This window comes from Nasonia vitripennis, chromosome 2, assembly GCF_009193385.2.
Source record: "Nasonia vitripennis strain AsymCx chromosome 2, Nvit_psr_1.1, whole genome shotgun sequence".
In the NCBI taxonomy this organism is placed as follows: domain Eukaryota; kingdom Metazoa; phylum Arthropoda; class Insecta; order Hymenoptera; family Pteromalidae; genus Nasonia; species Nasonia vitripennis.
The window spans coordinates 9444171-9466901 of record NC_045758.1 but is presented as its reverse complement, the minus strand read 5'-3'; the positions used below and the strand labels follow the sequence as shown (position 1 = coordinate 9466901).

General features: G+C 44.4%; 1 protein-coding gene across 1 annotated transcript in view; it reads right to left on the bottom strand.

Annotated features, from left to right (window-relative positions):
• Positions 1-22731, bottom strand: part of LOC100116106 (somatostatin receptor type 2) — an 87167-nt gene that overhangs the window by 50055 nt on the left and 14381 nt on the right. Inside the window, exon 2 of the mRNA XM_031922804.2 lies at positions 18628-18670. The gene's annotated coding sequence lies outside the window, so the exon portion shown is untranslated. The remainder of the gene's footprint in view (positions 1-18627; positions 18671-22731) is intronic.

Here is a 22731-nt window from a genome sequence, read left to right as displayed (position 1 = left end):
GTAAGACGGAAGAATACGGAGAAGAGCCTGCTTGTTTACACAAAGAAAAAGGCCTTATGAAAGGAATATAATGAGTTTTTAATGGTGAAATTTCAGGAGGGCATCGCAGAGCCCGTGTTTATCGTCTCGGAGTCTTGAATTGAAAAGTTTTTTAATCAGTCTGAAATATTAACTTGAGATCAGAGTAATTTTACCCGGAATAGCTAACTAAAGAAAACTCGCCCTACTCAGGATGAGAAAATCCGAAAATAGACTCGATTGAAATGCAGAACCTTCTTCTTCTCCTGGATGCTTCTCAATTATTCCTCAGCCATTTACAAAAAATTCAAACATTTAAAACGCGCGAGTATCTTGGAAACGTACAAAATACGAAGACACGTAGATAAAACAACCAACCCCCAAGTTCAAGGCGATCGATCATTCGAGGAGAAGAAGAAGATTCAATTTTCCATCGACTTGCGCGTATCGAGCGGACGAGAAAAAGGCGTATCGCAAGACGAAGATAAACAGATTGACTACGAGGTGACCGACTTTGTCTCCTTCGTCCTGGCTATATATATATATATATATATATATATATATATATATATACAGAGGACATTCGCTCTATTTGTTTCTCTCTCTCTCTCTCTCTCTCTCCTTCGCTTCTCCCTCGCTTCTCCCTCGCAGTCGTGTGTACAGGCTATAGTAGGGAATCCCCGTAGGGAATCCGTTGCAGCTCTGCTCATTTTTCCGGTTTTTAATATGCTCGAGTGCTCCTATAAATTTGGCTTCTGTGTTTACTCTTTGATACACTTTTCTTATCGGATGCGCCTAAATATTGTTTTCTTTTTCTTTTCTAATGCAGGAGGGAAACTGTATTGGGGAGATTATATTTATACGGATCGCAGTCGTAAATTTTCTGGCTATAATTCGGTTACTCGATCAAATAGCAGTAATCGATGCTTGAAAAATATTTCGGGAGTAATATGGTCACCTCGCTGTTATGTACTTTTAATATAAAATATACGCGAAATTACAATGACGATAAGTATAATAATAAATTTGATAAACTCAAAAAATATTCCTTATTTACGACTACGAGTAAGTAATAAAAAGCCTAACCAGATCATAAAATGCAGGTCACAAGCCAAAAGAGCTGCTAGATCTCGTGGATTTATTTTTAACTGGTTCAATATCAATAGACTCTACTAGCAGTTATAACGCGAGTGGCTCAAGTAGTAGGCTTAACAAGGCAGTTTCAACATAGCTGGCACACGTCGCTATAAATATACTCTGTACGCAGATTTAAGATGCGGGAAACAAGAAAGTACTTTTTCTTAACGCAGAGCGTGTGATAGTGTCACCAATTAAATTCTATCATAAAACGATAAAACAAAGCAATCTTTATTACGTCTGTGTTTTAAAGATCTTGAAATTGTACTTTGTTTCAACCCAGGGAACTAAGCTATACGGTATCCTCACTCTCCATCTCTCTTCCTTCCCGTCGATGTGTTAAAGCTCAGTCATGCAGGGCTATATACCTAAACTCCTCTCGAAGTCTCGTCGTTTCACGGATGCGTCGAGGCCTGCATTTCCGTCGGGATGAGAGAGAGAGAGAGAGAGAGAGAGAGAGAAAGAGAGAGAGAGAGAGAAAGCTACTTGCGAAGAGAGATAAGGAAAAGCTTCGGGCCGCAGGAGCTTTTAAAAATAACACCTCCGTCGTGCGACGCAGCGGATGTAACGAGGCCATCGAGAGAGCGAGAGAGACAGTGCGTATAACCCTATAAACCGTAATGGCGCAGCGAATTATTGTGTATAACGAACGTGACGACGCGCGAGCTTCGCGTCCGCACACACACTCTCAGCGGAGAGAGTAGCTCTGCACGAGTTGAAGAGGCTGCACTGCAGTTGTGTTCTTTGAAGGGATGCAGTTTGATGAATTGTGGGATTACTTTTGCGGTAAGAGCTAAATTTTAGATCGTTATTGATCCGTTTATTATTAAAGGTTCGTCTTTGGTGCTCTCCTTTTGTTCTGGTATTACGTCGGGTATTTAAAAACTATATAATCTTATTAAAGTTTGTAAGGCCTTTGTTTGAGCGGTGCGTTTAAACTTTTGGTGCGGCTTCGTTATTTACAGCTTACGTGACAAATATATTGCCGCGTATAATGAGCATGATTTATTGCGAACGGTAGTCGAGTATTAGATTAAGAATTTACGGTTTATTTCAGTGTAGCATAATACGAGTATTTATTTCATTTAAATGCGTCATTGTTTACGTAAGGTTAATTAATTACACGGAAAATCCATTTTTCTAACGATGATCAAAGCCAGCGTTTCGAAAATGATTAATCAATATTCAACTTTAATTATTATTCACGCAGTGAAATTGGTTTATCGAGAAGTAAAGGGAGTACGAATTTCGCCACGAACGTGCATACAATTTTCGCATCGAAACGTATAGAAAAGTTTTCCAGACCTACGCGATGAATATATATATATACACACACACATATATATATATATATATATATATATATTTTGAAGTAGAACGAGAGCACATCATCGCCCCTAAAAGCTCGAAAGTAACATAATCCAAAAACTCGTCAAAGTATACAAGGGTCATTCGCTTAATATTTCGCATAAAGCAGCACTTTCTAATAAGACTGAAAAGATATCCGACGCATATATTGTAATGGTCGCAGTGCCATAGCGGATGATAAAAAAAACTTTACCGTCACACGTCGTTTCCGAACAAAATGACGTTCCTATTGCCACAGCGTTCCATCAGCGTTTAAGGAACGCGGGGCCAGAGGGGCGCTTTCTTATCCACCCACACTCTTTCCAATAAATGACCCGAACTCTGTGTGTGTGTGTGTGTGTGTGTGTGTGTGCAGTATAGTGGTACTGAAGGTATAATAAAAGCGTCGTGAAAAGGAGAAAACGCGTAAAACTCAATGAAATGCAACGCGCCGAGGCTTTACGAGCGAATTTTTATAATAACCTTGCCGCATTCAAAGCAGCTTCACCGAATTAAAATCCATAATTGCGACCGCCTTTAAGATACAATGACGTTCTTTTTGGAGGAACAGGTAGGTTTGGTACCAGGAGGTCACAAGTGAACAGGTGACGGAACACTTTTCGTTCAATTTGGTTTAGTTTTCGAAACATCATTCGTTAAACGACCAACAATTTGTGGAAAAAACAGAGGGAAGCAGGACAGTGAGAAAAATTTATCCAGATGACAAAGAAATGAATCAAGCCGGGACGTCTTAAACTAATGAAAAGAAACGCCGGCGAATTATCAGCTATTCCGGCCAGTTCATTAGTCTGAGCCCCCTCGGGAATACCTAATTTTTTACTTTCATCCCAAGAAAATGTATACTCCGTAACTCTTACTCTCTCTCTCTCTCTCTCTCTCTCTCTCCCATGCCCCATGCTATACGCAAGCAAAACCGAGAAACAGACGTTTACATTCCAGCCCACGACGAATTTTCGGTGACTAAAAAGGAAAGCCGAGAGAACGTGCGCATGCATTTCCTCAAGCCCTCGGCGTCAAGGAGTATTTGAAATTTCCTCGAGTCACGTTTTGCGCTTTCGAATTCGCAGACGATTTGCTCTCCCTCACACGCACACACCCACATACACAGACACAAGACGAGAGATGTTCCAGAGTCAAAGTGCGGCTGCAGTTTTCCTCGATAATCGTCGGATAGATTTCCAAGGAGAGATAGCTCGAGGGTGGAAAATAAAGAGAGGAGACGGGCGAACCTAACGCGAGAGGAAGTTTGTCGAGAAAGTCTGCTTCTCTCCGATGGTGACAATAGCGCAACTTCTCGACTATCTTTTTACGTTTTGTGCATTATATCGAAATACAGTTTTTGCCTATAGCTGCACGACGATATTGTAGGATCAAGTTGACGTGGCGCACACAAAGTAGATCGGGGATCCGTTGTACCGAGTGGTTATCGACAACTTCAATATCAAGAATAAAGTGCCTTGCTGGCTTGAAGATTTGACTCTCTAAATAATTTATCTCTGCTGTGGACAAGTTGGCAAGTTATCGGGATGATGGGAAATATGAGATTTTTCCTGTGGATCAATTAATTCTCGACTTCGCGGGCTTGTTGTTAATTATACACTCGGAATTATCGGTCTTCTTGAGCTTCGAGCTGGTAGATAATTGATCAACTTTTGTAGTGATCCTCTCGCCATCGTAATACGTACGTATAGCATTATACTCCGAGCTTTAAGTAATTCAGTAAACAACTGTTTATTCAAATCTCAAGGTTCTTCTACTGCTTCAGTGCTTTCTGTATACATAAAAGAGGCAGAAATAAAGAACGATGATTCACAAAAACAAATCCATTCAAATGCAGCGGAAGAAAGCGAAGCACCAAAGCGAAGGAGGCGGTACACGCTAAGTATAAAAGACCATCGCAGAGTATAAAAGCGCAGTGCTCTCTCTTTCGGCTGGAGCGTAAAATTAAGATTTGTTCTCTTAGTTGACTCATTTTATTTAGCCGTATATACTCTCCGCCTCCGACAGCAACACCACGAGACTGCAGCCCCCTTTATATCTCCGTCTCTCCAACTGCTCTCCTGCTCTCGCTCTTTTATTATTCAATTTTCCATCAACTCGTCACCACCTCCTCTTTCTCTCTTTCTCTCTCCTTCCTTCCTTCCTTGTTTTACGCCGTTTTCGTTTCTCGATCGAGGACACGGCCTCGCGCAATTATTTCTCCACCCTCGCTCTTTTTTTCCTGCCAATAAAAGTGCAAAGCGACGAGGAGCATTGAGAGAGAGAGAGAGAGAGAGAGAGAGAGAGAGAGAGAGAGAGAGAGAGAGAGAGAGAGAGAGAGTCGAACAATATGCACGGCCACGCAAGGTGAGTCTCTGTTTTTACCCATGTTTATACCTGCTCCATGGCTTTCCGAGCGATTCCCTTCGCGATTCACACCGAGCGCCAACTCGTCCCCGGAAACTTGCAAGCTCGTTTTTTGCGACCGTTTGTTTGACTCGATGGTTTGTGTACACCTGGGGAGTGTGCCTTTCTCTGCTCAGAAGCGAGAGGGAAGCTTTATGCTGCGGTATTTTTTCAGAAACATGTATTGTTCAATCCGTTCGTTATACGCTGGACTGTATAACAGTTATTTTTCGGTTCTGTGGAATAAGACGTAATAATGTTCATGAGCAAGTTTCTACCGTAAAATAGAATTGTTATATGCGAGCGCGCGACGTAACGTCATTCGTATATTTACCGCGAGTATTTTTCGACTGGTTTATTATTATCGTAAAGTCCGCCGGAATAGCAGCAATAAAATATGGCAAGGTAAGTACTGCTCCTTTGCTGATTAAAGAAGTAAAAACCGAATCGCTTATTTTATTCATTTGTATAATGAAAATGTCTCTTTTTTAGGGTTTCGAGGCGGCAGTTCGTATTTCTTACTTCGCAAATAAAATTAAAGCAGATTACTACTTTAGATTGTGTTTAAAGGCACTAAAAACTCACTCGAGCGAAGTAATACGAATTTAATTAAAGATTCTTCGTCGGGCCCCGAAGTTAGTCCTCACGGAGAAGCTTTGAAATAGATTCGCGAAAAGGAATAAAGAAGCGCGCATCTTCAATTTTAGTATGAGTTTTACAAGCCTTGCTTACTCACAGACGCCCAACTGTAAAAGCTCGCGTTTAAATACACCTGTAAATCGCGCTCAATCACGCCAAACTCGTTAAAAGTTAACTCGACTAGAATAAACACTCCATACACAATTACGCAAATCGAGTAAGCTCGCGCAGAGAAGAGCAGATAAATTACGTTATAAAAATAATCGTGCGTCGAAAGCTCAGCTTCATAAAATCCAATCAAGGTTAATAAAAAAGGCAAAGCCGTTTGTACGTATACGAGTGTTCCGCAGTGCGCGCAGCTTAACATCGCGCGCAGTTTAAATTATTTACCCGCGAGCTTTCTTCCCGCCACTCGAGGGGCGCATTAAAATTTCAGCGCGGGCGCAGCTCTCGCGAGCTTTCCACAATCGTGCGTCGCACACGCTTGACTTTGCAAAGCGCCTTTTATCTCGAACTCCCACTGGTCAGCCGCGAAAAAAGCCAGAGCAGAGTAACAGTAGCACTTACGAGAGTCGAGAGAAAAGTCGAGTACATACACTCGTGCCGCCGGAGGCATATACTCCGCCGAAGGGAGAGAAGGAGGAGGAATAGGAGCAGAGCTTTAGCGCTTCCCAAAGGCTACGATTAAGTGAAACTATACGAGGGAGTCGGGATTATGCCAGGAGCAGGCTCGTTCGTTTTTTTTCTTCTTCTTTTCTTTATCTATTCTCTTTCATGCCAGGGGGATCGTGTTTGCTTTAGCATTGTTTGGAATTAACTCCCGCAGGTGTGGAGGCTGCTGTGAGAACTCGATGCGATGTAGGCTCGAATCTCGGGGTGTGGCTAATCCTGTTGTTTTTCACTCGGGTTAGTTCCAAAGGCCGACGGATCCGAGTTATGGGCATGTGTGTGCATAGAGAGGCGAATACTGATTTTTATGTATGAAGCGCAAGAGTATAAGGCTTTGTTTATTTTTTTTCTTCTCACAGTACAGCAGCGGGTAGGAGAGAGAGACTAGCCGAAATGCGATTAACCTAGTTGAAGTGAAGTCAGTTAAGTAGTAATGCATGTGCTCGATCAGACGCGGCGCGTGTGTAACTTTGTTGTACTACTAGTTACCAAACTTTTTCTTATCTTTGATTCTACGTGCGCGATCCACTCGAAATAAGTGAATCGCATTTCGGAGTATTATAGCCGGCATTATTAGTCGAGTTTCCGGCACACAGATGCCACGATCGGACACGTATCCGGTTAACCAGTCGATAAGCCATAATCACCTCTGTATTGCTTTCCAATTTCAGTTTCACGCGTCAGCGAAACGCTGCGGCAATAAGACCCTTTTCGTACTTCCTCAACTGCAGAGCAGCAACAGCAGAAGGAAAAGAAGAAAAGAAAATAGAATAGAGCTGCAAATGGGAGATAACCGAAAAGTGGAAAACACAAGCGAAGGCACGCGTCACGCTGACATCGTTTCGCGCCCCTCCGTTCACACACACACACACACACACACACATATACACACACACACACCGCCTCGGTACCCCTCTGTAACACGGGCTTTTTATCTGGCCGAACGAGCTGTCAATGGGGCGCGCTCTCGAGTCGGAATTTTTTCCTGCTCTCGCATAATGCAACTTTTAGCGCGACCTTCTGTTGTCTTCGGACAGCATTGGAGGCGTTAAAACATTACGTATAGTCTTTTGGTTACGTTAAATTTAGAGAAGCAGACGGAAATATTATTTCCGAGCTCCTATTCGAGGAGCATCTGCTCGACACTGCTTTCAATCATTCTTGGGGTTTTTCCTCCCATTCGTCCTTTCGACGCTGAAGTATGTTTCCTTATTTCCATACGCTTGAATTAGGAGGTTTTCTTTCCTTTCTGACAAAAGCGATATTCCTTTCTCGAGACGACGCCCACGCGTGGGTGCAAATATCTTTGCATGACAAAGAGATATTTTTTGTGCGTCGTAATTTTGCGTTGGACGCGATGATGCAGGGGAGGTGTAAAATCGGCGATATACGTGTGCTCACGAAATAAATTGGCGCTTCTCCGAATCCGAGCGCAACGCGCTTCGAACTTTTGCTTTGTTTAATTAATTGGCTTGTTCTGGTTGCGTTTTGAGACGAAAGTTTGATTCGCGCTTGGGGGACTGTATCAATTTAAATATTCAAACTTTACGTTTCGACTAACAATATGATGCGAAGACAATAAAATCCAAAATGTTTACAAAACGCTAAGATCTGTTCTTACTAATAGTCCTCATTGTTGCTACTTGATCATCCATCAGGCACACAAGCTCCTGCGCAATCTAATTACCGTCTTTTTACATCATCGTGCACACATAAATCTTTCGCAGCCGCTTTTCAAAAAGAGAAACTTTCCAACTGCCATGACCACATCTAACGGCGAAAGTTGCCGCAAGCTCATATCCCAAATTACGTTCAATTTGAACCATAAGCAGAATACGTCCCGAATAGGCGTCTTGTTCAGCATTAACAATTCATCTCGGCTGAAAAATTACCGTAGCCGCAAACAGAGCTTTCGCGAGCCATTAGGGCAGAAGCAGTAGCCTCGCTGTGGAATATCAATCACGAGGAAAGGGCGAACTACTCGACGCTCCTGTACTTTGTCGCGCCTAGAGTCCCCGAGAATTCCGTCCTTGATAATCCTCGAGTTGGGCGCGCTGACGCGGGCTAACTTTTGCATAAAGCAATTAGCGAAGCTAAGCTGCTGCAAGCAAGTGTACAACCGCCGGAAAGACGACCAAGAGGTGGAGCGAGACGCCTGAATAAGTCCGAGAGGAAGATATGGAGAAGTGCTTACCCAAGAGATTTTCGAGACTGTATGAGGGACGTTTAGAGGATGCTCGTGATTTTGTGGTATACGAATTATGCATTTTTTAATTACTGAAAAATTTGTCCCATTACGACGCGCAAGCGAGAGCAAATGAGAGGAATAAGCCCCATGTCGATTAGGAATAGAAGAAATCCGTACCATTTCCGGGATCGGGCTGTCGGAGCCTCGGTGAAAAATGAAGAGCAGGCGGTCATCCTAAGCGTGAAAGGATCGCAGTCATCCGTCATATCCGCGGTGAGAAGATATAATACTTTCCCCAATCTTCAGGACCAACATAATCGGCGCATTGTGTACTGCACAGCACGGGGAAACGGTCATTAGGAATCGCTATCAACGATGACCGGACTATTCGAATCAGGCTTTCGGCCGTATAACTACGTCACGAGAGCTTATCTTCCGCGAGCATATGTACGACTTGGATCCACTTTTTGGTCGAAACTATCTTAATTGCCGGAACACCGCAGGTTCGTTCAGTCCGCGCTTCTGCGAAACTCTCATCCTAGGCGAGAGATTTCTCATGACGAACCGCGAGCGAGACACTTTTTGCGGACTACCGAGCGCACGTTCTGCTGACCGCGGAAGGCGAAAGAGTACATACCCTCGTAAACATCCGATTTTAATGAGGTCAAACTGCAGTACTGGACTTTCGCTTCTTTGCTCTTGAGGAGTTGTGCGCTGAAATGTGGCCTCCGAGTCGAATCGCTATAGCTGATGCGGATTTTGAATAATTAGCGTTTCCGCTTGTGATTATTTTTGAATGTACATGACCAGAGAGAAACTAGCTCACCGCTGTAAAGTTGGTTCGTAAACAGAGTACGTTTTACATCTCGATCGTGTAAAAAGCTCCGACGTATAAATTACTCAATTCACCGCTCCGAGTTCCTCGAATCGCGGCCTCTTTACGCACTTACCGGTTTGATTAACGAAAGAAATCTCATTTAGCGACTCCGACCGCATCAAATGGCATCCAATACTACAGCCGAACCACAAACCAGATTCTCTTAATCCAAAAACGTCGATCCCAACGAGCGAACTAAAAAATAGGTCAACTCAACTAGTTGTCGATAGCAGATCCCATCGAATGAGCTGATGCGCAATTTCGTTGCCAAGTCACAATAATGTTTTCAACCCTTTCCGCGCGAGAGCCAAGTAGAGAACCGAAAAAAAGAAGAAGAAGGAAAAACGAAAGGACTCGGAACGGCGAACCGTCCCGGCTGATTACGCCGAGTAACGAAGACAGCCATCGGGTTCGATAAAACAAGAGGAGGGAAGCTCCGTCCCGTATCCTCTTCCTAGAACGATCTTAACGCGATAAACGTCCCTTTGAAAGCACCCATTGCAGCAGTATCCAGTAGTGAATTGCCGGGCGCATATAAGAACCGAAGGGAATCCGACCGTCTTTTTCAAGCTCGTGTGTGTGTGTGTGTGTGGGTGTGTGTGTGTGTGTGATGTTTCACGAGGCCGATACAAAGCGCGTAAGCGAATCGATCCGGGAGTCAAGGAACTTTTCCATTGACTGTGATATCGGAGAGGAGAAGAGAGGGCTGCGTTTGTGTTGGATTTAGATTTATTCCAACGCTATACAGAAAAGAAATAAAGGATTCAAACACATGCACAGAGCTGCCGGCGCGCGGTGATAAACGAACTGAGCATAGGTATGAGATTCCGTAGTGAACCCTGGGAAGTAAGAGCCACAGGCAGAAGTTGGACTCGATAGAGGTAATAAATACATCGGACAGGCTGTGCGATATCAGTTTACGGATTAAAAGTATGATGGAGTGGGCCGATGTGTCTGGGTAAACATGACTGGCCAAGAAAAGAGAAGTCAAACGAAATAAACCATAGGATTAAAACTGATGGAAGAATTTTTCTTCTTCTCCTTTTTTTTCCTGGCAAGCGGAAACATGTTATATCGATCAATTGGCATAGCCGATCTCTCTCTCTCTCTCTCTCTCTCTCTCTCTCTCTCTCTCTCTCTCTATCTCTCTCTCTCTCTCTCTCTCTCTCTCTCTCTCTCTCTCTCTCTCTCTCTCTCTCCGTGGGTATATCGCGTTGTACAAAGTGTTGTTCGCGAAACCCATCCGGTATATCGTCATACATGCACAGGATCGAATTACGATATTCCAGCAAAACGGTACAAAACGCGTTGCATCATCAAGTCAGAGCCTGTGATCGTCGCTAACAAAGGGCTCGTCCTGATAAATTTAATGCGCGAAAGCTCCGCGCCAAAAGTACTCGCGTTTGCGAGAAAAAGCTCGCGAGGGACGTGGGAAATGAGGGAGGATATCGACGCTCTGGGACGACATCTCCCTTTTGGGTTTTCGGAATAAGGACATCCCATCGCAGTATTATGCGAAAACCGCTTCGGGGTGAGGATTCAACGGGTATAACGGATACCAGAGCTGCGCGAAAAGGGACATTTCTAACTGCGAAATCGAAATTTACGTCCGCAGCCCTTCCCCGTCCTCGAATCGGAGCCCCAGCGTCGCAACCGTTACACCGGATCAGCGGAGAAAAAAGCTCGAAAACTTTCGGATCCCAAGTACGACTACGTGCTTGGGGGGCGTAAACTTCTTCGGGAGAGCAGCGGGCGTTTTCGACAAGCGCGACTTGCAACTACAAAAAAACGTACGAAATCCCCGATCGGGCCTCACAGGGTAATGCAACGTCACATCGGATTTAATTCCCAGCCGCGAACGGCAAACTCTAAGAGCTTTCCCCCTCCCAGTCGCGCGCAGGTAATTCGACGCGGCCGCACAGCTAAAGTATTCCGAGTGAAGTATCGCACTCAATCTCAATCCATCCGACTCCGCGTGGCACGTAGCCGGCAAACTTTTCCCAACGGACTAGCAGCGGCAGTCTCTCTTTTTTTATTTCTTTCTTCTTGCCGCCCCCTTCGCATGCCGCTTAGGCTAAAAACTTTCGGTCAGAGAAAAAAGCTCGGCCTCCGAGATTTTCAGAGGGACCAGCTCTCGTAATAGTCGTGTAAGATAAATCCCCCGAGTACGTACTAATCCTCGCGCCTCAAAGCACACCAGGAGAGGGAGGGAAGAAGATGCGGCGGGAAATATGAATAATGCAGACGCAAGTACACAGGAGTGAGAGTGTGAAAAATGAGGCGTCCCGCTGGAATACCAAACGAGAAACGACGCGATTTGCATTCGAGCTTTTATGTGTATGTGTACGGATGTACACTGTTCTGTCTGGGTAATTCGCGAAAACTTCGTTTCTTTCATCCGCCTCGACGCCCTTTGAAACGCGCGCGCGACCGACAACGACTTTAACTTTATTATCCGCGCAGCGCTCTGATGGGATAACGACGTTTATTCTCTGTCTTTTTTTTTTAATCCCGGCGGGCTTTTGACTTTTTCGCGAACGAAGAGGAGAACTTAATCGTTTGAGCAGAAGTGGATTACAATTCGCTCGATATTGCCTCGCGTCGTGAAACTGAATCACGCGCCAAATTGAACACGATAATTATCAAATATTTTCGACGTATATTCACGCTCTCTCTATCTCTCTCTCTTTTCCGAGACTAGTTTCTCTCCCCCGGCGAAGTATAGTTTAGTTGGCCGAAGTTTGGATTAACCGAGACTTCTCTCTATCATAGTTAGTTTGTGGAATAACAGCATTCGGAAATGCTACTCGCGACGCGCGAGGGAAAGTTAGCCGGATCATATGTTATCGATCCCCCGCCCTTGCGCCGCTGTGCGCAACACTCCATCGCACGTTTCAAAAAAAAAAAAAATGTAATGCGAAAATTTTGATGTAAATCTACGAAGCTCCACCGAATAACGCACGAGTGCGAGGACTCCAAACGTCGTCAATTAACTCAAGTGCGCCTGCATGAAAATTCGCGAGCATAAAGCCCCGGAGATCGTTTTTAATTAGTTCTTTCGAGGGGAAGGGGGATTATACCGAGCGACGCGAAAGGATTATGCGAAATTAAAAATCTCTCTCTCGTCACAGCCGCGCGATTCCAGGTATGAATAACTTCATAACCCGCGAGAACGCATACATTATGCAAACGAGCCGCGAGAAAATACTTATTTAATTTAGAGCACACAGCCGCGGCGCACGATATAAATGCCTCGTACACTGCGTAGACGCCGCGCGCCTCCGTGTTATCTTTTAAAAATGAAAGGAGATTAAGCTTGACACCTGCTCGCGTGCGCGTATCGCATCGTCAAGCGTAACGCCTGGGATGGATTAAATCCGCTTTAATTCTCGAAGCTGAATTTACGAGTGTAGACGCGATGATTCGAAAGCACGCGCGCAAGATCTTTTATCGCCGCAATTATCGTGCGGCGCGCGTGATTTATAAATATTTCTCTTTTTCATCTCGCGCTTCGGAATACGACGACGCGCGCTCGTGAAATACGTTTACGGCTGCTACGCTTAGCCATTTTTTTCCGCCCCTGTATATAGCACTTAGAGCGCGCGCTGCCGGCTATTATCATAACGCGCATTCCAGCTTGGGAGAGCTGTGAGTGTATTTATCGTTGCTTCGCATTGTTCTATACGCGTATAGCCGTTTCTTTTATTTTTCTGCGTTTATACGTGATTGCGTAAATTTCGCGCTTTTTGCAATTCGCCCGCCGCGCCGGCGGGAAAAATTCAAATATCACGCGATATTAAAAAAGTTTGCGTTTGCTTTTCGCCGCGAGCTTGCCGGATGAGTTTTGTAATTTCACGCGATTACGCGCACTCGCGATCGTTTTGTTCGGTGCGCGCGGTGTTGTAAAATTAGGATAATTTAGGTGGACGGATGAGGAAAGAGTGGACGCGAAGCAGCGGAGATTAGATAAGATTAGATCTGTCGTAGCTGAAATTTACTAGCCACTTCGCTCGACACACGTATACACACTGGGAGCCTTAATTGCCGGCCGTTAAATACTACAAAACTTCACGGATTCGACTTATCGCGAGGTACAATTATTTGATAAGCATCGGGGGGCACCGCTCTCCATACCTCATAAAACACTTTGACACGAGTGTGTATAAACTTGTATCAATGACGTGCTGTGAGAAAGCTCGGAAATCGATCAAAAAATGTGTATAGCATGCAATACTCTCCAAACCGCATATCACGTATTCGAAACCGCGATCGTACTGTACAAAAGCTCCACGAGAGCTCTACTTTAAAAAAAAAAAGCTCGACTATTGCACCGACTCTCTCTCTCTCTCTCTCTCTCTCTCTCTCTCTCTCTCTCTCTCTCTCTCTCTCTCTCTCGTTTACAGTATAGCGGGAAGAGGCGGGTCACGGCGGAAATTGAGGCACTGTGTCACGCCGCGAATTTACGAAGCCCTCGTGCGACCACGAGATTTCCCCCTTTTATAGTCTCTCACTGGGTGCGGCTGCCGAAATTCCGCGCATTCAGAGCTTTTTTCCTCGGCAAGGAGTCATCATATGTAGGCTATTTGTATGATTTTTGTTGTGTTCTTTTCCGGCTATACCACCAAAATATGCACATCGCAAGCTCGCAATCATAACTCGCCAAACATTTGCCCGCTCTGCAAACTTCAATTATACGGGCACCTGGCCGGAGGCGTTCATTATGCTCCCGAAAACATGCGGCAGCCGTAATCATACCTATATTTGCACGGTAGAGCAGACCCGCGGCACGATGCTTCGAAAAATAACATATCCTGCGATATGGATCGGTCGCGATGAGAAAAAAAGGAACTCTCAAGAGAGAGAGAGAGAGAGAGAGAGAGAGACAGAGAGAGAGAGAGAGAGAGACAGAGAGAGAGAGAGAGAGAGAGAGAGAGAGAGAGACAGAGAGAGAGAGAGAGAGAGAGAGAGAGAGAGAGAGAGAGGCGTGCATTTACGCGCGCCCGTGTAAATAAACACAGAGGGCGAATCTACAATTGTAAGGAGGTTAGCCTGCCTCTCAGCGATAAACGATCGCGAGCAAGTTTAAAACTCTCGCGGCGGTGTAATTGAAACTCGGTATATTTGCATTTTGATCGAAAAGTTTTTCTGATCCACTCCGAGACGTTCGTGTATAACGAAGCGAACTTCCGCTTTCGTTTACCCGAATATACCGATATAAGCTCGTCGGCTCGGGATTTCGGTGTGGCATTTTAGAAATTATAAGCGTGAGAGAAATAATAACTCGTTAAAAGTTGCTCGTCTCGCGCGTCAGCGCGTATTGTACTCTAAAAATGTCGCCGGCCCCTTAACGAGAGGAAAAAGCTCGCGTCAAAGTCGTGTAACCGAATCCATCATTAGCCCGTACCGGCTAACTGTAATGTAACAAGCTTTCCAATTAACACTGGAGTAACATTTCCAGATGATAGAAAGCTTTTATAATCCACCATGCAGTCTAGCCGTGCGGCGGTAATATCAAATATCAAATATTGGCTTTAAATTCAATTCCTTCCTTCCGCAAGCGAAACCCGATGCTCTCTCTTCGTCGACTTTCCGTTCGCTTGAAATATTAATTTCCCGTCAAAAAAAAAAAAAGAACTCGCGCTGCTCTTCACAGCTCTGTTTGCACACGTTTCACCCAATAATTGCACTGTAGCTCTTTCTCTCCTCGACTTAATTCCTCTCGCCGCAGTGGCGAAATTTTAACAAGCTCGTTGTCGCCAGCAGAGTCATCCCTGCGTACAACATGCAATTTAGCGCACTGTACCTTCGGTGCGTGTAATGAAGCTGCGTTAAGCAGCGTGATTAAAAGTACGCAGCACTTTGAACCGCGAGTCTCGAGGCATTTTCAGCGTCACCTTCTTGTGTATACAATATTTCACGGGTATTATGACGCGCGGAGGCGTGTTCGCGTGCCGGACGATAATTCTTCGGCGTGACATTCGCTTAGCGCCTGTACTGCCGCCCTGTGTCTTATACGTGTGTATAAGTACATTTCGCGGCAGTTGGTCGCCCCTAAGAAATCTCTCGGTTTTACAATTCCTCGTGCGCTCTTTTTTTGCATTGTGAGTCAGTTTTGCCCCGCTTTCTTTGAGGCGCACAGAGGCACGATAATGCAGGGAAGTGAGTTTTTCTTTTCCATGTAGGTTACAGCACCGAGCTTTGGATTATTCAAGCTCTGCGTTATTCGGGGCGCGGTAATTGCGTGTGAAATGATGTGCCGTGTATCCGCGGTGGGCGATTTTCGAAATTCTGAATATCAAGTGTATATGGTTACCGTATGATTATGTTTACCTTGATTAGATCGCGTATTATGAATATAAAGCAGGAGCATGATATTATGATATGAAAGATAATCCTTTGTTTTCAGTTCTATTTCCGAAAAAAGACTGATAAAACAAACATTTTTCTAATTAACGCAAGCTTTGACGGCCTCATTTTCCGAGCTGTTTATACGCCATAAACTAAAAAATAATTAAGCCAGCCGCGGATCGACGAGCGCAATAAGCCCTAGCAGTGCGCGCGAGAAAAAAGTTTTCGCATTTTACGGACCAGAACTTCTCCCGCGGCGGCGCGGTATACAGCCGATCTAATAATAGCAATAAGATGAAGCTGTTCCCGCGATCAGTTCGTAATTAACGATCGATAAAAGCCCGCATGGTTCGGCGCCTCGTGATTCAAAGCTTGCGCAATGAAAAAGCAAACAAGCGAGGCATCATGGCTCATTCGTGTCTGTATACTGGCAGCGCTATCTCTCTCTCTCTTTCTCTTACGCTTTTTTTCGTCCCCATACGCCGACGCGTTTTGTTTGACTCGTTCCTTTATCTGCCTTTTTCCCTTCTTTTTATTATTTTCGTGCTTCGCTCTCTTTTTTTTAAACCCGCGCACTACCTGCGATACGATAGTATGCATACACAAAGTATTTTATACGCCGCCCTCCGATTTTATAGGAAGCTCTCTCGACGTTTATTCGTGCATAGGACGCATATGTTTGCGCGCGAGATTTCGAAAAAAGGCTTCGTTTTGTGGAGCGTCGCTTTCACGATTTCGTGAGTTCGGAATTAAACTCGAGGGTGTAAACGGAAAAAGTTCTGATGGTAATGTTTTTTTTTTTCTGTGTGTATTTCGGGAGTTTTCTTCTTGGTGTTGATAAAAAGGCCGATTTTCACCGAATCCTCAACGAAAACGAGACTTTTATCCCCACTTCGAATGAGTGAGAGCAGCTCTGGAAATTCGTTTGTTTCCTCTTGTTCTTTTTTTAATCTAGTTTCGCTTCCACGAAAGTCTCTATTTCAATATTGAATAAAAATATCGCCCATGTTGGCTTAGTTCAAAGCAACAAATGAATTGAATCCGACATAGAGGCCAAATCCTCTCAATTTTGTTTTCATACTAAACAAACAGCAACCCAAAAAAATTCGTTTTTAGCAGTGAGCCTCGCTTTTCGGGCCGCAAGCTCGAGTGGCGGTTATATGATTCCAGTGCTATCGATCATCTCTCCCTGAATCAGACATAAAAACCACATTTCGCTTTATTACGCTATTGATTGCCTTTTATATTATTTAGACATTCGATTTCTCGGCCCTGACCTTGCCTTTATGAAAATTTACGCGCGGCTATATCGCCGACAATGAGTTTATCCGCTGCATCACAAATCTAAGGAAAAGCTCTGTTTTGAATGAATAAATGCACTCACCTATGCGCAGAGCTACATTGAAAGAGTTAATGGAAAACTAAGTAAACTCATGCAGCGAAACGTTGAATTTTTACGAGAAAGCTTATTGCAGCCCGAGGATCGAGATATAAGGTTTATCATTATTCTAATTCCATCGGACGTCTCGAGTCGCTCCCGAGAGTTCAACAGCATCGCAGAGACTGCGGAGGCGGGCGAGCAAAAGAAAAAGAAGAAGAAGATCGACAAATGGCAAAGGAGCCATGGCCCAAAACGGCGCTCCCTATAGCTCGCGGCAGCGCAGGAGGTCGATACTCGCCGTTTGCTCGTAAAAGAGTATTAGGATAATGGAGCAGCCGCTTTAAACCGAAAGCTTGTTTTCTTTCGACTGTGCCAAGTGTGTACGTATACACACATGATACAGACACACAAGACTGCGACTGGCGAGGCTGTGTGAGATTGGTCGTATATAGGCTTTGTCTGTTGGCTGAGAGGGTGATTTTCCGGTTTAGATGTGTAGGCTGGCTAGATTTGGATTTTCGAGATAATGTTTGCCTCGGTGAATTATCAACGGTTGTTCATTGCAGTGAGAACGTAATTCCTTTTATTTCCAGTAGATTAGGTCTTGAACGGCTCAGACGTTAAAATATGGCGATCAAGGATGCATCGGACGTTCCATCTCATTTGTCGCGATACTGTGCGATATCTATGAAGAGCCGGATGCTTCGGGGCAAAGTTGGATAATTAAAAAGCAATTAATAATTCGAGTCGCGAAAGTCAATTAAAGTTCTTTAAACGGCTTTCGAGCTAATCGCTATAGACGCCGCTGTCCAGCTTTGTTTGCCGAGAAAAGGAGACGCGAGATAATTATATTGGGATCTGTAACTACTGCATACTGGTATCTATATTATACTTCAGTTTAAAGTCAATTCAACGAAAGCTCCGAAATCGGTTTGATAAAAATCGGACGAACGTCGATACCCTGTGACATTTTCTTCTTTTACGAACGCAGATAAACGCCTGCGAGGGGCAACTTCATTTCCTCTGCGATTTTTCATCTATACTCAAGTTCAATTTCGCTGCCAAATTTTAGAACGCGACACACTCAATCAAAACGCGTATACGTATACGCGACTGTTGAAAAAAAGAACGAAGAGCAATAACACTCTCCGAGGTCCGCTAGCCATCGAGCAAAGGTAAGAAAAACATTCAATCTCGAAGGCCGTGTAAAACGGCCCATTGCTCGCACAATTCCTCGACCCGTATACCAGTCGTAAAAGACAACGACGATGCGAGTATCGAAGGCGCGATATCCTCTCTCTCTCTCTCTCTCTCTCTCTCTCTCTCTCTCTCTCTCTCTCTCTCTCTCTCTCTCTCTCTCTCTCTCTCTCTCTCTCTCTCTCTCTCTCTCTCTCTCTCTCTCTCTCTCTCTCTCTCTCTCTCTCTCTCTCTCTCTCTCTTCCATAGTTAGATCCGTCGGTCGTTACACCTTCCATTTTCCCGAGCAACAGCCAAAGTTGGCGAGATTCCATTTCGCGCGCGCGGACCGAGGAGAGAGACGAACGAGCCTTATGCATCTACAATACGTATGGTGTTTACTCGTAGGATTTATAAGATTATTTAAGCGTATCTACTCACTTTGAACGGAGAGAACAATCCTGCGGATGCGCTGGCGATGATTCTGAAACAGAAGTTATACGTACGTTAATGCGTTGTTTTGACACATATACGCTAGCTGCGCTATACACTCTAACTTTGTACAGCTCTCTCGAAATTGAACAAAGATTAAGCGGAAATTACTGCAGTCGCGGAAGCGTTATTAGATTTCGGAATTGTTTTGACGAAGTTTGGCGATTTTAGATTTAGCGGAGTAGACACTGCTGAGAGCTCCGCGGCGCAAAGTGCACCGACTAATGAGCAAATGTTTAATTCCGCCCGATGCACTTTCGGTCTAATTCGGGCTAATAAAGATTAGTCAAATTGCACTACGTCCTCGCGATAAAAGCGTCTCATTTAGCGTAGCACGACTCCCGTCGTATTTCCTGAAAGCCGCTCTAAATGGTCTCTATCCTTGATCAAAAGCGTACTTTTGGATTCGCCATCAATCGTGTAAAAGCATTCTTTTTTTTCTAAAAAAGTGGAAGATACAATTTCCTCGTGTCGCGCGGACGTATCGGAAAAGACGAAGCGGTTCGAGAGTCACAACTCGTGTATATAGTCCCGCCTAAAATGTCACGCCATAGCCGCTCGCGGACGACATTAACGACGGGACTGCGCATATCCTACATAAATCCATGTATATACAGCATAGGCGAAAGAATGAACGCATTAGGTCCTCATATATCTTCCCCCTTTCCGCGATCACGTATACGCCTACGCTATTAAGTTGCCGCGGAGGAAAATATGACGAAGGGGATGTGGCAGCGATTTTGAGACAATTTTAGCGACAGCTGATGAGCTATTCGGACTTTATACGAGGCACCTAAACGGGGATTCATGGGGTGTATAAATTTCTGACGGGTGTTTAGTTTGGTTATATACACTTGAGAATATTAATCGTAAAACTTAAATTAATATATTTGGCCAAGAGTGGGTGGAAGTGCGCTTGGGTGGATCGTACGGTACAGTGAGGCATATGACGTGCTCATCCGTTAATCGATCGTTAAATCAGTTCGCATACTATGCGAGAATTGAATAAAAAGCGGAGTTGAATTAATTTGCTCGAACTGAATTAAGCTGCGCAGTCTGCGGATGACGACGAGGTTAACGGAATACACGCGTTGAATTATAACATGAATATTACATTCGAACGAAGAACTTGGATAAGTTTTCATGAATTTTGATGACCGCGTAGTTCTCTGTGCGACTCAATTTCATTCGAACTTGCTCGCTGTCTGAAACGCGCGTTATTACGTTTTAACTATGCGGCTTTAACAAATATCGTCAAAGTTATGAAGCGAGTTAAGCTCGCTTGCTCAACAGACATAGAAAACGATCGTTGTAATTACACCTCGCGTATCACTTACGAATCAAACGCCATCGATCGCGCTTTTTCCAACAGCACATCCTCCAATAAATCCCAGAGCTTTCGATCCCCAGAAAGCCAGGTATTTTCCACGTGTTGTCCGCGTCACTGATAGCAGTAGAGCTATCGCCAGGGCGAAATCTCGTAAATTCATTCGGGCAAATTAATCTCGCCCAGCAGCGGGAGGTTCGCGCATAATAATAGATTTATCGAATAACAGCAAGCCATGGCCGCGCCGCGCTATTGCACGCAGTCGGACGCATTTGCGGAAACGGCGCGGTTATGCGCGAACGACAGCGTTAAATCTTCTGATGGGCCGTGTGTGCGTACATGGGGTCGGGTGTGGAAGTATAGAGGAACACCCGGGATTTACCAATATAATCCCCTTTGCAGGGGAAGCCTCGAGCTTTCATTAGCGAATTGACGAAACTAACGGCGATTCGTTAGGGGGATTTGCGTCGGTGCGCGTATATGTAGTGAAAAGAGTTGGGTGTGCTGGGATGATTAGGATTGGATGGATGCTTTATTGTGGTATTGTTGCGAACGCTGCGGAAAGCTGTGGTCGCGGTATGAAAAACGTGTATTTTTTTTCTGGGAATAATTTATTGGAATAATTCATTGACGTTATTGTGGAAAAGAATTCATCCGTTGTATCGTTATTCTCTTTTTTGTGTAAAATATTGCCTTTGTGGAAAATGGAAGTCATAAAGGAACAACGGATTTGGTCACGGAGAGAGAGAGGGAGAGAGAGAGAAATTCATTGGCTAAAAAATAATATTTGCATGATTTTTTTTCATAAAGAATAAATAATAAACATAGGAAGTCCAGGTAAATTAATATAAGCTGGATTTAAATTGTGAAAAGTGATCGATCAGAACTTTATTATCGATCAGTGCACAGTAATTTAATTCTGTTAAAGCTCGATTTAAATCCATTACAGCAAAAGGCACTAATTCGATTTCTTTATCAGCTGCTTGTATTCACGTGGCGTTCGGTGATGTAAACGAAACGGAGTAAGCGCGACTCAAGAAGCATTCGTCAGTTTCGTTACACTCGCGACTAAGCCAGAACCCACCAGCGCGCGCAAGACGTTAATTAAACTTGAATTTGAATGAAGCTGCTTTCGCGCTCGATTGCAAACGCGTTTCTCTTGAATTTCGTTTAATTTAAACGTTGACGAGAAGACATTTGAGTCGCTATCTTTCAGAGTTTAATTTGCGCCTTTAACAGAAACAACATTGACTAAATTACTTCATTGTTTGCATAACCCAATGACGTTTAGAAGAAGCGCGAATACGCGAAATCCCATATACATTCTCAACATACATCCATTCAAAAAGGCACTTATTCGATTCTCCGCGAAACTCGATAAATGCGCTTTTAATTGCACGTTCGTTTAGGAAAATTTTCAACTCGCTCGACACGGCCAAATTATCAAAGATGATTTAAAATTCATCGAGCGCGTCGCGAATGTCCTCTCTCTCACCCTCACGTCGTGTTTGCCAACGCAGGTTTGTTGAGTAGCAGCATCACCAGTAGCCTGTCAATTACGCAAACGGACTCAATCAATCGTGTTCTCTGCGCTCGTACACAAGCTCCTGGAGATCGAACGTCTCACTCGAGCTTTTTACAAAAAGCTCCGACTCGCGCTCTCCCTTTCTCTTTCCACTGCGCTTCATCGACGCGCGATATTCGCATCAGACATTCGTGGAATTCCAGGATTAAAAAAAAGCGTGGCGTGTTCAGTGACACGTTTAGATTAAACGATGCCTACGGTGAATTAAATGCGTGTTTTCGACTTTTTTCACCGAGTGAGAGAGATAGAGTCGAGTATACGACAAAAAAGTGAATTCGGTTGGAATAAATTTCCCTGCGATTTTTTTCGAAAAGTTCACTTGAATAGACTCGACTAAATGAAATTTTTCATCCAGGGCATATATCGATCAGAATATATCGGGTCGCGAAAATTCAGTCGCCGAGTTCCGAGGATCCTCGATCGAGCTGCACACGTGAGTCGCGTTCGAAATCAAAACGTAGGCCGTTCGTTTCGTCGAACGCAGCTCTTTCGTCGGATATCAATTCTTTTCGGCGAAAAAGTATAATAATCGGATTAAAAAACATCGCGTATAGGCGCACGGAGTCAAAGTTCCGGGAACTCCGCGCACAAAGCGTCGCATCAGTAGCGCTTCATCCCTTCATTTGCCGGATCGCCTAACACGTACACCGGTTGAAGCGACGTAATGGAGGAGCAGCAGCTTTTACGCATCGTTCTCTCAATCAGCGCGCACCAAGGCTCCGAGACGTGTACAATGCAGCCCTCTTCCCCTCTCTCTCGCAGTATACCGGGACAATAAAGCAGTCCGACGCCAGCGAGACACTGTTACGAACACCGAATGCCACGGGCAAGCTCACACCGAGCTTTGAAGTGCTCTGTATATACCTATACGTATATCAAGGGGCTTGTACTATGCGAATGTTTGATTTTAATTTCCAAAAGTTGTCGAGTCAAAACTGTTAAGGCATATTTCACCAAGAGCTTAATGCATAAGCTGTATACTGACGTATAGCTCGATCGCGCGGCGTCTGACTCGAGCCAGGATCTTACTACTTGATGCGCGTATATATACATATTTCGGATAAATCCAGAGCTAAAGCCTCGAAATCTCTCGGCAATAGTTAGAAGTAATCGCCGTCTTTCGTCGATTTCAAACATATAA